This window comes from Arachis stenosperma, chromosome 3 (assembly GCF_014773155.1).
Source record: "Arachis stenosperma cultivar V10309 chromosome 3, arast.V10309.gnm1.PFL2, whole genome shotgun sequence".
Taxonomy (NCBI): Eukaryota; Viridiplantae; Streptophyta; class Magnoliopsida; order Fabales; family Fabaceae; genus Arachis; species Arachis stenosperma.
In genome coordinates, this window is record NC_080379.1 from 145,297,251 (window position 1) to 145,308,307 (window position 11,057).

Below are 11,057 nucleotides of genomic sequence, written 5' to 3' on the forward strand. Positions count from 1 at the left end.
GTGGGACAGCTGAGCAAGAAAGTTACTGAACTCCCTTCAAGTACTCTCCCAAGTAACACAGAAGAAAATCCAAAAGGAGAGTGCAAAGCCATAAACATGGCCGAATTTGGAGAGGATGGAGAGGAAGTGGACGCCACTGAGGAAGACTTCAATGGGCGTGCACTGACCTCCACTGAGTTCCTTAATGAGGAACCATGGAAATCTGAGACTCAAAATGAGACCATAGAGATTCCATTGGACTTACTTCTGCCTTTCATGAGCTCTGATGAGTATTCTTCCTCTGAAGAGGATGAGTATGTCACTGAAGAGCAAGTTGCTAAATACCTTGGAGCAATCATGAAGCTAAATGACAAGTTATTTGGAAATGAGACTTGGGAGGATGAACCTCCTTTGCTCACCAAAGAACTGGATGACTTGTCTAGGCAGAAATTACCTCAAAAGAGACAAGACCCTGGGAAGTTTTCTATACCTTGTACCATAGGCACCATGACCTTCAAGAAGGCTCTGTGTGACTTAGGGTCAAGTGTAACACTCATGCCTCTCTCAGTAATGGAGAAGCTAAGGATCTTTGAGGTACAAGCTGCAAAAATCTCACTAGAGATGGCAGACAACTCAAGAAAACAAGCTTATGGACTTGTAGAGAATGTTTTGGTTAAGATTGAAGACCATTACATCCCTACTGATTTCATAATCCTAGAGACTGGGAAATGCATGGATGAAACCATCATCCTTGGCAGACCTTTCCTAGCCACAGCAAAGGCTGTGATTGATGTTGATAGAGGTGAACTAATCATTCAAGTGAATGGAGAATCCTTTGTGTTTAAGGCTCAAGGATATCCCTCTGTCACCATAGAGATGAAGCATGAAGAGCTTCTCTCAAATCAGAGTCAAGAAGAGCCCCCACAGTCAAACTCTAAGTTTGGTGTTGGGAGGCCACAACCAAACTCTAAGTTTGGTGTTGAACCCTCACATTCAAACTCTAAGTTTGGTGTTGGGAGGTTCCAACATTGCTCTGAGTATCTGTGAGGCTCCATGAGAGCCCTCTGTCAAGCTATTGACATTAAAGAAGCGCTTGTTGGGAGGCAACCCAATATTATATTTTACATATTTTCTTTTGTTATTTTATTTTATTTTGTAGGTGGATGATCATAAGAAGTCACAAAATTAATTGAAAAAGCAAAAACAGAATGAAAAACAGGAAGAAAAACAGCACACCCTGGAGGAAGATGCTGCTGGCGTTCAAACGCCAGTAAGCCTAGCAGTTGGGCGTTTAACGCCCAGTCTGGCACCATTCTGGGCGTTTAACGCCAGAAAGGGGCACCAGACTGGCGTTAAACGCCAGAAAAGGGCAAGAACCTGGCGTTAAAAGCCAGGAATGGGCACCAGCCCGGCGTTTAACGCCAGCAATGGCTCAAAACGTGAATTTTGATGCCATTTGGTGCAGGGATGACTTTTCCTTGACACCACAGGATCTGTGGACCCCACAGGACCCCACCACCACTTTCTCTCTTCTTCCCCCATTCACCAATCACCTCAACACCTCTTCCCTAAAAACCCTTCACCTATCAAATCCCATCTTTCTCTTCACCACTCACATCCATCCTTCATAAAACCCCACCAACCTCACCCTTCAAATTCAAACCACTTTCCCTCCCAAACCCACCCATAATGGCCGACCACCATCTCCCTCTTCCTCATTTCTTCTTCTTCTACTCTCTTCTTTCTTCTTTTGCTCGAGGACGAGCAAATATTTTAAGTTTGGTGTGGTAAAAGCGTTGCTTTTTCGTTTTCCATAACCATTTATGGCATCCAAGGCCGGAGAAACCTCTAGAAAGAGGAAAGGGAAGGCAAAAGCTTCCACCTCCGAGTCATGGGAGATGGATAGATTCATCTCAAGGGTGCATCAAGACCACTTCTATGAAGTTGTGGCGTTGAAGAAGGTGATCCCCGAGGTCCCCTTTTCACTCAAAAAGGGTGAATATCCGGAGATCCGCCATGAGATCCGAAGAAGAGGTTGGGAAGTGCTTACCAACCCCATTCAACAAGTCGGAATCTTGATGGTTCAAGAGTTCTATGCCAATGCATGGATCACCAAGAACCATGATCAAAGTATGAACCCGGATCCAAAGAATTATCTCACAATGGTTCGGGGGAAATACTTGGATTTTAGTCCGGAAAGTGTGAGGGTGGCGTTCAACTTGCTTATGATGCAAGGAGATGAACATCCTTACACAAGAAGGGTCAACTTTGATCAAAGGTTGGACCAAGTCCTCACAATCATATGTGAAGAGGGCGCACAATGGAAGATAGATTCAAGAGGCAAGCCGGTTCAATTGAGAAGGCATGACCTCAAACCCGTGGCTAGAGGATGGTTGGAGTTTATCCAACGCTCAATCATTCCCACTAGCAACCGGTCCGAAGTTACTTTAGACCGGGCCATCATGATCCATAGCATCATGATTGGAGAAGAAGTGGAAGTTCATGAGGTCATAGCCCAAGAACTCTACAAGGTGGCGGATAAGTCCTCTACTTTAGCAAGGTTAGCCTTTTCTCACCTCATTTGTCACCTCTGTTATTCAGTTGGAGTTGACATAGAGGGAGACATCACCATTGATGAGGATAAGCCCATCACCAAGAAAAGGATGGAGCACACAAGAGACCCCTCTCATCATGAGATCCCTGAGATGCCTCAAGGGATGCACTTTCCTCCACAAAACTATTGGGAGCAACTAAACACCTCCCTAGGAGAATTGAGTTCCAACATGGGACAACTAAGGGTGGAGCACCAAGAACACTCCATTCTCCTCCATGAAATAAGAGAAGATCAAAGAATCATGAGAGAGGAGCAACAAAGGCAAGGAAGAGACATTGAGAAGCTTAAGCACTCCATAGGACCTTCAAGAGGAAGGAAGAGCCGCCATCACTAAGGTGGACCCGTTCCTTGATTTCCTTGTTCTTTATTCTTCTGTTTTTCGAATTTTAGTGCTTATGTTTATCCATGTTTGTGTCTTATGATCATTAGTGTCTTAGTGTTTATGCCTTAAAGTTATGAATGTCCTATGAATCCATCACCTTTCTTAAATAAAAACGTGCTTAATTGAAAAGGAAAAGAATTGCATGAATTTTGAATTTTATAACAGTTTAATTATTTTGATGTGGTGGCAACACTTTTGTTCTCTGAATGTATGCTTGAACAGTGCATATGTCTTTTGAATTTGTGGTTCATGAATGTTGGCTCTTGAAAGAAAGATGAAAAAGGAGACATGTTACTGAGGATCTGAAAAATCATAAAAATGATTCTTGAAGCAAGAAAAAGCAGTGAATACAAAAAAAAAAGCAAACGAAAAAAAAAAGGGGAGAAAACGAAAAAAAAAAAAGAAAAGAGAAAGAAAAAGAAAGAAATAAAGTTGTGATCCAAGGCAATAAGAGTGTGCTTAAGAACCCTGGACACCTCTAATTGGGGACTTTAGCAAAGCTGAGTCACAATCTGAAAAGGTTCACCCAATTATGTGTCTGTGGCATGTATGTATCCGGTGGTAATACTGGAAGACAGAGTGCTTTGGGCCACAGCCAAGACTCAATAAAGTAGCTGTGTTCAAGAATCATCATACTTAACTAGGAGAATCAATAACACTATCTGGATTCTGAGTTCCTAAAGAAGCCAATCATTCTGAGTTCCAAAGGATAAAGTGAGATGCCAAAACTATTCAGAGGCAAAAAGCTAAAAGCCCCGCTCATCTAATTAATACTGATCTTCATAGATGTTTTTGGAGTTCATTGCATATTCTCTTCTTTTTATCTTATTTGATCTTCAGTTGCTTGGGGACAAGCAACAATTTAAGTTTGGTGTTGTGATGAGCGGATAATTTGTACACTTTTTGGCATTGTTTTTAGTATGTTTTTAGTATGATCTAGTTAGTTTTTAGTATATTTTTATTAGTTTTTAATTAAAATTCACTTTTCTGGACTTTACTATGAGTTTGTGTGTTTTTCTATGATTTCAGGTATTTTCTGGCTGAAATTGAGGGTTCTGAGCAAAAATCTGATCCAGAGACTGAAAAGGACTGCAGATGCTGTTGGATTCTGACCTCCCTGCACTCGAAGTGGATTTTCTGGAGCTACAGAAACTCAATTGGCGCGCTCTCAACGGCGTTGGAAAGTAGACATCCTGGGCTTTCCAGCAATATATGATAGTCCATACTTTGCCCAAGATTTGATGGCCCAAACCGGTATTCAAAGTCACCTCAAGAAATTCCAGCGTTAAACGCCGGAACTGGCACCTAAATGGGAGTTAAACGCCCAAACTGGCATAAAAGCTGGCGTTTAACTCCAAGACAAGTCTCTACACGAAAATGCTTCATTGCTCAAGCCCAAGCACACACCAAGTGGGCCCGGAAGTGGATTTTTATGTCATTTACTCATCTTTGTACACCTTAGGCTACTAGTTTTCTATAAGTAGGACCTTTTACTATTGTATTTGAGGAATCTGGGTAGCTATCTTCTAATTTTATGCTATCTTAGATCATTTGGGAGGCTGGCCTCACGGCCATGCCTAGACCTTGTTCTTATGTATTTTCAACGGTGGAGTTTCTACACACCATAGATTAAGGTGTGGAGCTCTGCTGTACCTCGAGTATTAATGCAATTACTATTGTTCTTCTATTCAATTCCGCTTGTTCTTTGTCCAAGATATCACTTGTTCTTCAACTTGATGAAGGTGATGATTGACACTCATCATCATTCTCACCTATGAACAAGGTGACTGACAACCATTCTTGTTCTACAAGCATTCGAGGCTTAGTGAATATCTCTTGGATTTCTGATTGCATGATGCATGGTTGATCGCCTGACAACCGAGTGCTCGCCTGACAAACGAGCCAGCCATTCCGTGAGATCAGAGTCTTCGTGGTATAGGCAAGAACTGATGGCGGCATTCAAGAGAATCCGGAAGGTCTAACCTTGTCTGTGGTATTCTGAGTAGGATTCAATGATTGAATGACTGTGACGTGCTTCAAACTCCGAAAGGCGGGGCGTTAGTGACAGACGCAAAAGAATCACTGGATTCTATTCCGGCCGGACCGAGAACCGACAGATGATTAGCCTATGCTGTGACAGAGCATCAGGGACGTATTTTCACTGAGAGGATGGGAGGTAGCCACTGACAACGGTGAAACCCTACACAAGCTTGCCATGGAAAGGAGTAAGAAGGATTGGATGAAGACAGTAGGAAAGCAGAGAGACGGAAGGGAAGGCATCTTCATACGCTTATCTGAAGCTCTCACCAATGATATACATAAGTATCTCTATCTTTATCTTTATGCTTTATTCATCATCTATACCCAATTGAGTCTGCCTGACTGAGATTTACAAGGTGACCATAGCTTGCTTCATACCACCAATCTCCGTGGGATCGACCCTTACTCGCGTAAGGTTTATTACTTGGACGACCCAGTGCACTTGCTGGTTAGTTGTGCGAAGTTGTGTTTATGCCATGGTATTGAGCACCAAGTCTTTGGAGCCATTACTAGGGATTGTTTATGTTTTGAAAAGTATTGATCACAATTTCGTGCACCACCTACGCAAAAACTGAAGCAGAGTTTTATTATTGGTTTGACATCATTCGAACTGAGAATCCGGCAATGTGTGACTGGGCCAACCGGATGGAATACGACAAGTGGACACAACACGAGGATGGTGGAAGATGGTTCGGGCACATGACAACCAACATTGGCGAATGTGTGAACTCCGTGTTAAAGGGAACTCGCAACCTCCCGGTTACATCGTTGGTTAAGTCAACCTACGAGAGGCTTGCAGAGCTATTCGTGATCCGTGGACAGACAGCAGAGGCACAACTCGGATCTGGACAAGAGTTTTGTCAGGCTTTGGTAAAGGCTATCGAAAGGAACATTAGAGACTCAAGGTGCTTCACAGTGACGTTATACGACAGGCACCAATCGGAGTACACTGTGGCCGAGACAACACCGACTGGGAACTTCTCCCTGGGTAGCTACAGAGTATCCCTTAAGGATCAGAACTGTGATTGTGGCCACTTTCAGGCGCTCCATTATCCTTGTTGCCACGCTATAGCTTGTTGTGCCTATTCGTGCCTTAATTGGGCGTCATATGTTCACGAGGTGTATCGTATGACTGAGGTGTTCGAGATTTACAAGCAGGGTTTTGTTCTGCCTATCGCAGAAGGCCTATGGCCCCCTTATGCTGGCCCAACCATCATTCCCGACCCTAACATGAAGCGTGCAAAGGAAGGTCGTCCGAAGGCAACCAGGATCCGTGGTAGTATGGATCGGTCTGCGTAGAACATGCCAAAGCGATGTGGACTATGCCGTCAGCCTGGGCATACGAGGAGGAGCTGTGACCAGCGACTGCATCATGCTGGAGGGGGTTCTTAGATGTTATAACGTTGAGTTGCTCGTCTGCTTTGTTTAAGTTGTATTAGTCAGCCATTAATTGAGTTATGTAAGGTTGGATCCTAAAATGAATGTCAAAATATTTGTTTAATGACTAAATTGATAATGATAACTCCGTTTTGTTTACATGATTAAATGAAAAACATTAATAATTGTGACAAATTAGTTCGTAACCATACAATATCATACGTATATAAATATCAAATAACTGGCAGATAATATTTCACAGAATTTCGAAACGGTTCACCCTAAACATAATACTAAGTACATAAAACAACATGGGAATATAAAACATAACTAATCAGAATCCTCAATGGTATCACTGTCATCATCGTCGAAGTGACCAAGAAGGTGACCTCCGGTGCCACACAAAGGAGGACGCCTCACCCTCCGAGGTCTCTGGTCTGCCTCTGGTGCTGCTGTCTCTTGGGGAACGGCGTTGAATGCTGAAGCCGGTGTCCCACCTAACGGGATCCACGGGTCAGAAGGAGATGCTGCAGGCTCGTTGACGTCAACGGCCAACTGAGGCTGAACATCAGTAATAGGTGGCTGGTGATCAGCAAACTGGGAATGAACCTCAGGCATCACTGGTCTATAATGGGTGGCATCGTCATCCCTGAGCATGTTTGCTATATCCCTAAAGAACTCTGATTGACTAACAGGATCATCAATGTCCATCCCGACAGCAGCGGTGGTAAACTCAGCAAATGCATGTGGCTCGAAACTCCCAAACATCTGAGAGCTACTGCCCACGTCGTAGGTGGGCTGATCCATCCCTGTAGCCGAACCACCAGCATCATCATGAACACTGTGCTGAGTACCCTCGTCCTCAACCAAAGGTCGTCGACCTCGTGCCCGTGCACGACCATCCCTATCAGGCTGTCGTTTGGCTCTACGACGAGGAACACGATAATCGACCACATCTCCATCATCAGCCACTGGCTGGTCCTCATCCAAACGATCGGCCAGCCATCGCCAATCTCGATCCGTGGTACGGGTGCCTATACGGCGACGCCGATCGACACGCCTATTATCTGGTCGGTCGTAAACCTGCACCCTGGGGGGGCCTGGGACGGCCCTCTGTGAAGAGCCTCGTCAGTCAAAACAATCGGCCTCAGATCCTAAAATGCAACATCTAGGGATAGGAATCTGTGGACCACATGGCACCACCAGTCCAAGTACTCAGCTGATAGACCGGGGTCAACGGCTCGCTCGACCGGTATGACTGAATAAAGCCGGTTCTCTCAATGCTGATGCCACTCCTGATAATATCTAGGGAACCATCTGTCTCCACCCCTGCCATCCTTGGCATGTAACCAATCTATGTTCAGAGCTGGTTGAGGAAGATGCTGAACACCGCCAAACTGAGGAAGCACCCTATCCACCTAATGCCACTCAATCGCAGCAAAATATATCAGGCTAGTGATGGACGTCCATAACATACGGTGCTGGTCAAGTAGTATCTCCGGATGAATAATAGCAACAACCTCGGCAGAGGAATAAGGCTCCCACACAAACTGTATCAAAAAAGGAAAGTTATGTCAAAACATAAAATACAATCTAAACTATTCCAAGTAAGAGTAAAGACTAAATGACTCACATCGTACACACGCAATCGATCCAACATAAGGCGTGCAGACAGGACTCTTTGACCCACTTCATCGTTTCTAGGTAGATATGTAGCCCACCTACAAAAATAATTGAAATGATGTCCTAACAAAGAAGTAAATAGCTTCTTGAACAAGTAATGAAAACAAAAAATATTAAACGGTACCTGGATGCAAGCGGAAACCCGAAACCATGAAACCCAGCAGGCCTCAAAGTGGGAAACCTCCAGAAAATCCAAGACTATAGAAGCTGTAGCGGCCCGGCCATGTTAGCGACATTTCTATTTGTCCCACGACAGAAACATCTATACAACCAGGCCAGTGCCGCCGAACCCCAGCTATATCTCCCCAACTCGTCCAACGATGCCAAATAAGGCAACCAGCGAAGGTGGACCCGGTTCCCGTTCTTGTCCACGAACAGCTGAGAGGACAACAGCATCAGAATATAAGCACGCGCATATATACGCACGGTCTCCTCACTAGCATCTGCTGGGAGAACCCGGAACCTCTCATGGAACCATGTGTAGCACACTGTCATCTGATTTACCTTATTCTGCGGAGGTAACTCCCCAAACAACTCGCGAAACCACACCCATGCCGGTCTACCGTGTTTCATCAGATTCTCAAACTCACTCAGGCACCCATTGACAGGCTGCCCATCGATTGGCAAATCAAGCTGATATGCCACATCTTGTAACGTGATAGTGCACTCACCAAAGGACATGTGGAAGGTGTGGGTCTCAGGACGCCACCGCTCAATAAATGCGCTAAGTAGAGGCTCGTCAACCCAGAACCAGTGACTGTTCAGCCTAGCCAAATGATACAACCCCGCGGTCTCCAGGAACAGTATGATCTGCTCATGTAAAGGCATATTCTGTTGCCTCCTCACGCCACTAATAACCCTAGTGGGCTGCACAATGTAGGTAAAGAAACCCCTCAACGTACGACCAATACTAAATAAATCATATTAAATTTTAAAAAAACTTTAATTACATACATACATATGTTTTCTATTTTCTTTTAGATTAAGAAACATCACGAAGGAAAAAATAATGATAACAATACCAACAACAATAACTCTAGTAAGAATAACAACATTTATGATACTAACAGCTACAGGTACTAATAAAAACTAAGGTAATACTAATAACTAGGACTATCATAATAGTAACAAAAATAATTATTTATATAATAAATTAATTATATAAATAATGCTAATAAAATAAACTGAGTACATTAATAATTATAAAATAATATTAATTCTTTAAATAGTGAGAATAATATTAATAATAATGACTAACCTCATTGTCGATGGATCCAGGCACATGAGCAACGCCATTTAGTCGGTACAAGCGAGCTTCATCCTCCATGACTCCACCACTCAAACCTGACCAAATCCTCCCACCCTCTCTCTCAAACTCTCTCAACTATGAAGGTTGCAAAAATTTTTATTGCTTCCAAATGATCTGTGTTGAGCATCAACGGATTATGTATATATATACATATAAACGTAAACCGTGGGAGCCTAGGAGGTTTTACGTTTAATGCAAAATTCCTCATAAACCGTGGTAGCCACCCACGGTTTATGCCTAAAACATTTCCTTCCTAATCCGTGGTTGGTGGCCACGGTTTACAGCCAAATTTTTCTTTCCATAAAACGTCCCTGTCAGCCACGGTTTATGTACAAATCAAAAACTGTGGTTGGCTCCCACGGTTTACATAATAAAGTAATTTGCACAAGCACATAACAACTTTCTATTTTGTGTATTTGGGTAAAGGATTCTGTGCTTTTATTTAAATATGTAAATTGCCCAACAAATAATTTAATAATGTATAATTTGCATTAATATATATTGTAATTATTTATATTATTTTAAGGGTAAACAGAAACAGATCTAGAGGAGCACGAATAGTAATCTTGTTCTCTCTAAATTTTAAGAAACTTTACTTGTATATAAGATATGTGTTTAAAGAAATAAAAATATAATAATAAAAATATTATGTAATTAGTAGCTTTATATATATATTATTTTTTATTATATAATGGATTTATGTCTTAATTGTTTAGTTTATTAATATTTTTACTTAATCAACTTAATATTATATTCTTAAGTCTTTGTATTTTTTAAATTAGTTTTTATCAAAAATACTATTTGTATATCAAAATCAGCCACTATTGTATTTATGTATAAATACATATATGATTTAATTTATTTTGAATGCATATTTATATTCTAAGATATATTTTATACTAGTGGCTGGCATTAGTGACTGATTTTTGTGTACACGTAGCATAGTTGAATTTTTATATGATTATCTCTATATATATTTTTTTAAAAAAATTTGTTTTTTAATATTAACATATTTAACATTTATATTATTATATAAAATATTAATAATGAATTACGTAGTTATATTTTGGTAATCACATAGTGTATTTTAGATATTCTTTTCTTATTAAAAAAGCTTTTTTTTTTAAATTTATGTTGTTAAATTTTTTTTATAAAGATATTCTATAAAGGTACTATGTCTTTCATATAATTAATAGTTTATAATTTGTTTATTAATTTTTTAAAAGAATTATTTTTAATTAATAAGATGTGTAATAATTTTTTAACTGAATACATTATAAATTATTGATATTTTATAATTTTATAATATACTATTGATATTGTTATGTTTCTTTTATATAACTGTCATGCTAAAAAAAATTGTGAAAAAAATGTATAATTTTTTAATATATATAGTGATAAACCTTTTAAAAAACTAACTCAATATCTATATGTTATGTCTAAATTGTTTTTATGGAATAAAAATAAATTTAATAAAAAAATAATTAAAAATTTTGTTTAAAATTTTACCCCTCTATATTAAAATTTCAGGATCTGTCCCTGTCCACGAAAATTCTAAATGCTGACAAATCTATCCACAAAATAACGAAATTGAAGTTGTAAATGATAAAATTATCTAAACTCTAAAAACTACCCAAAAATATCAAATTACCCTTCTTAGCCTAACTTAACCC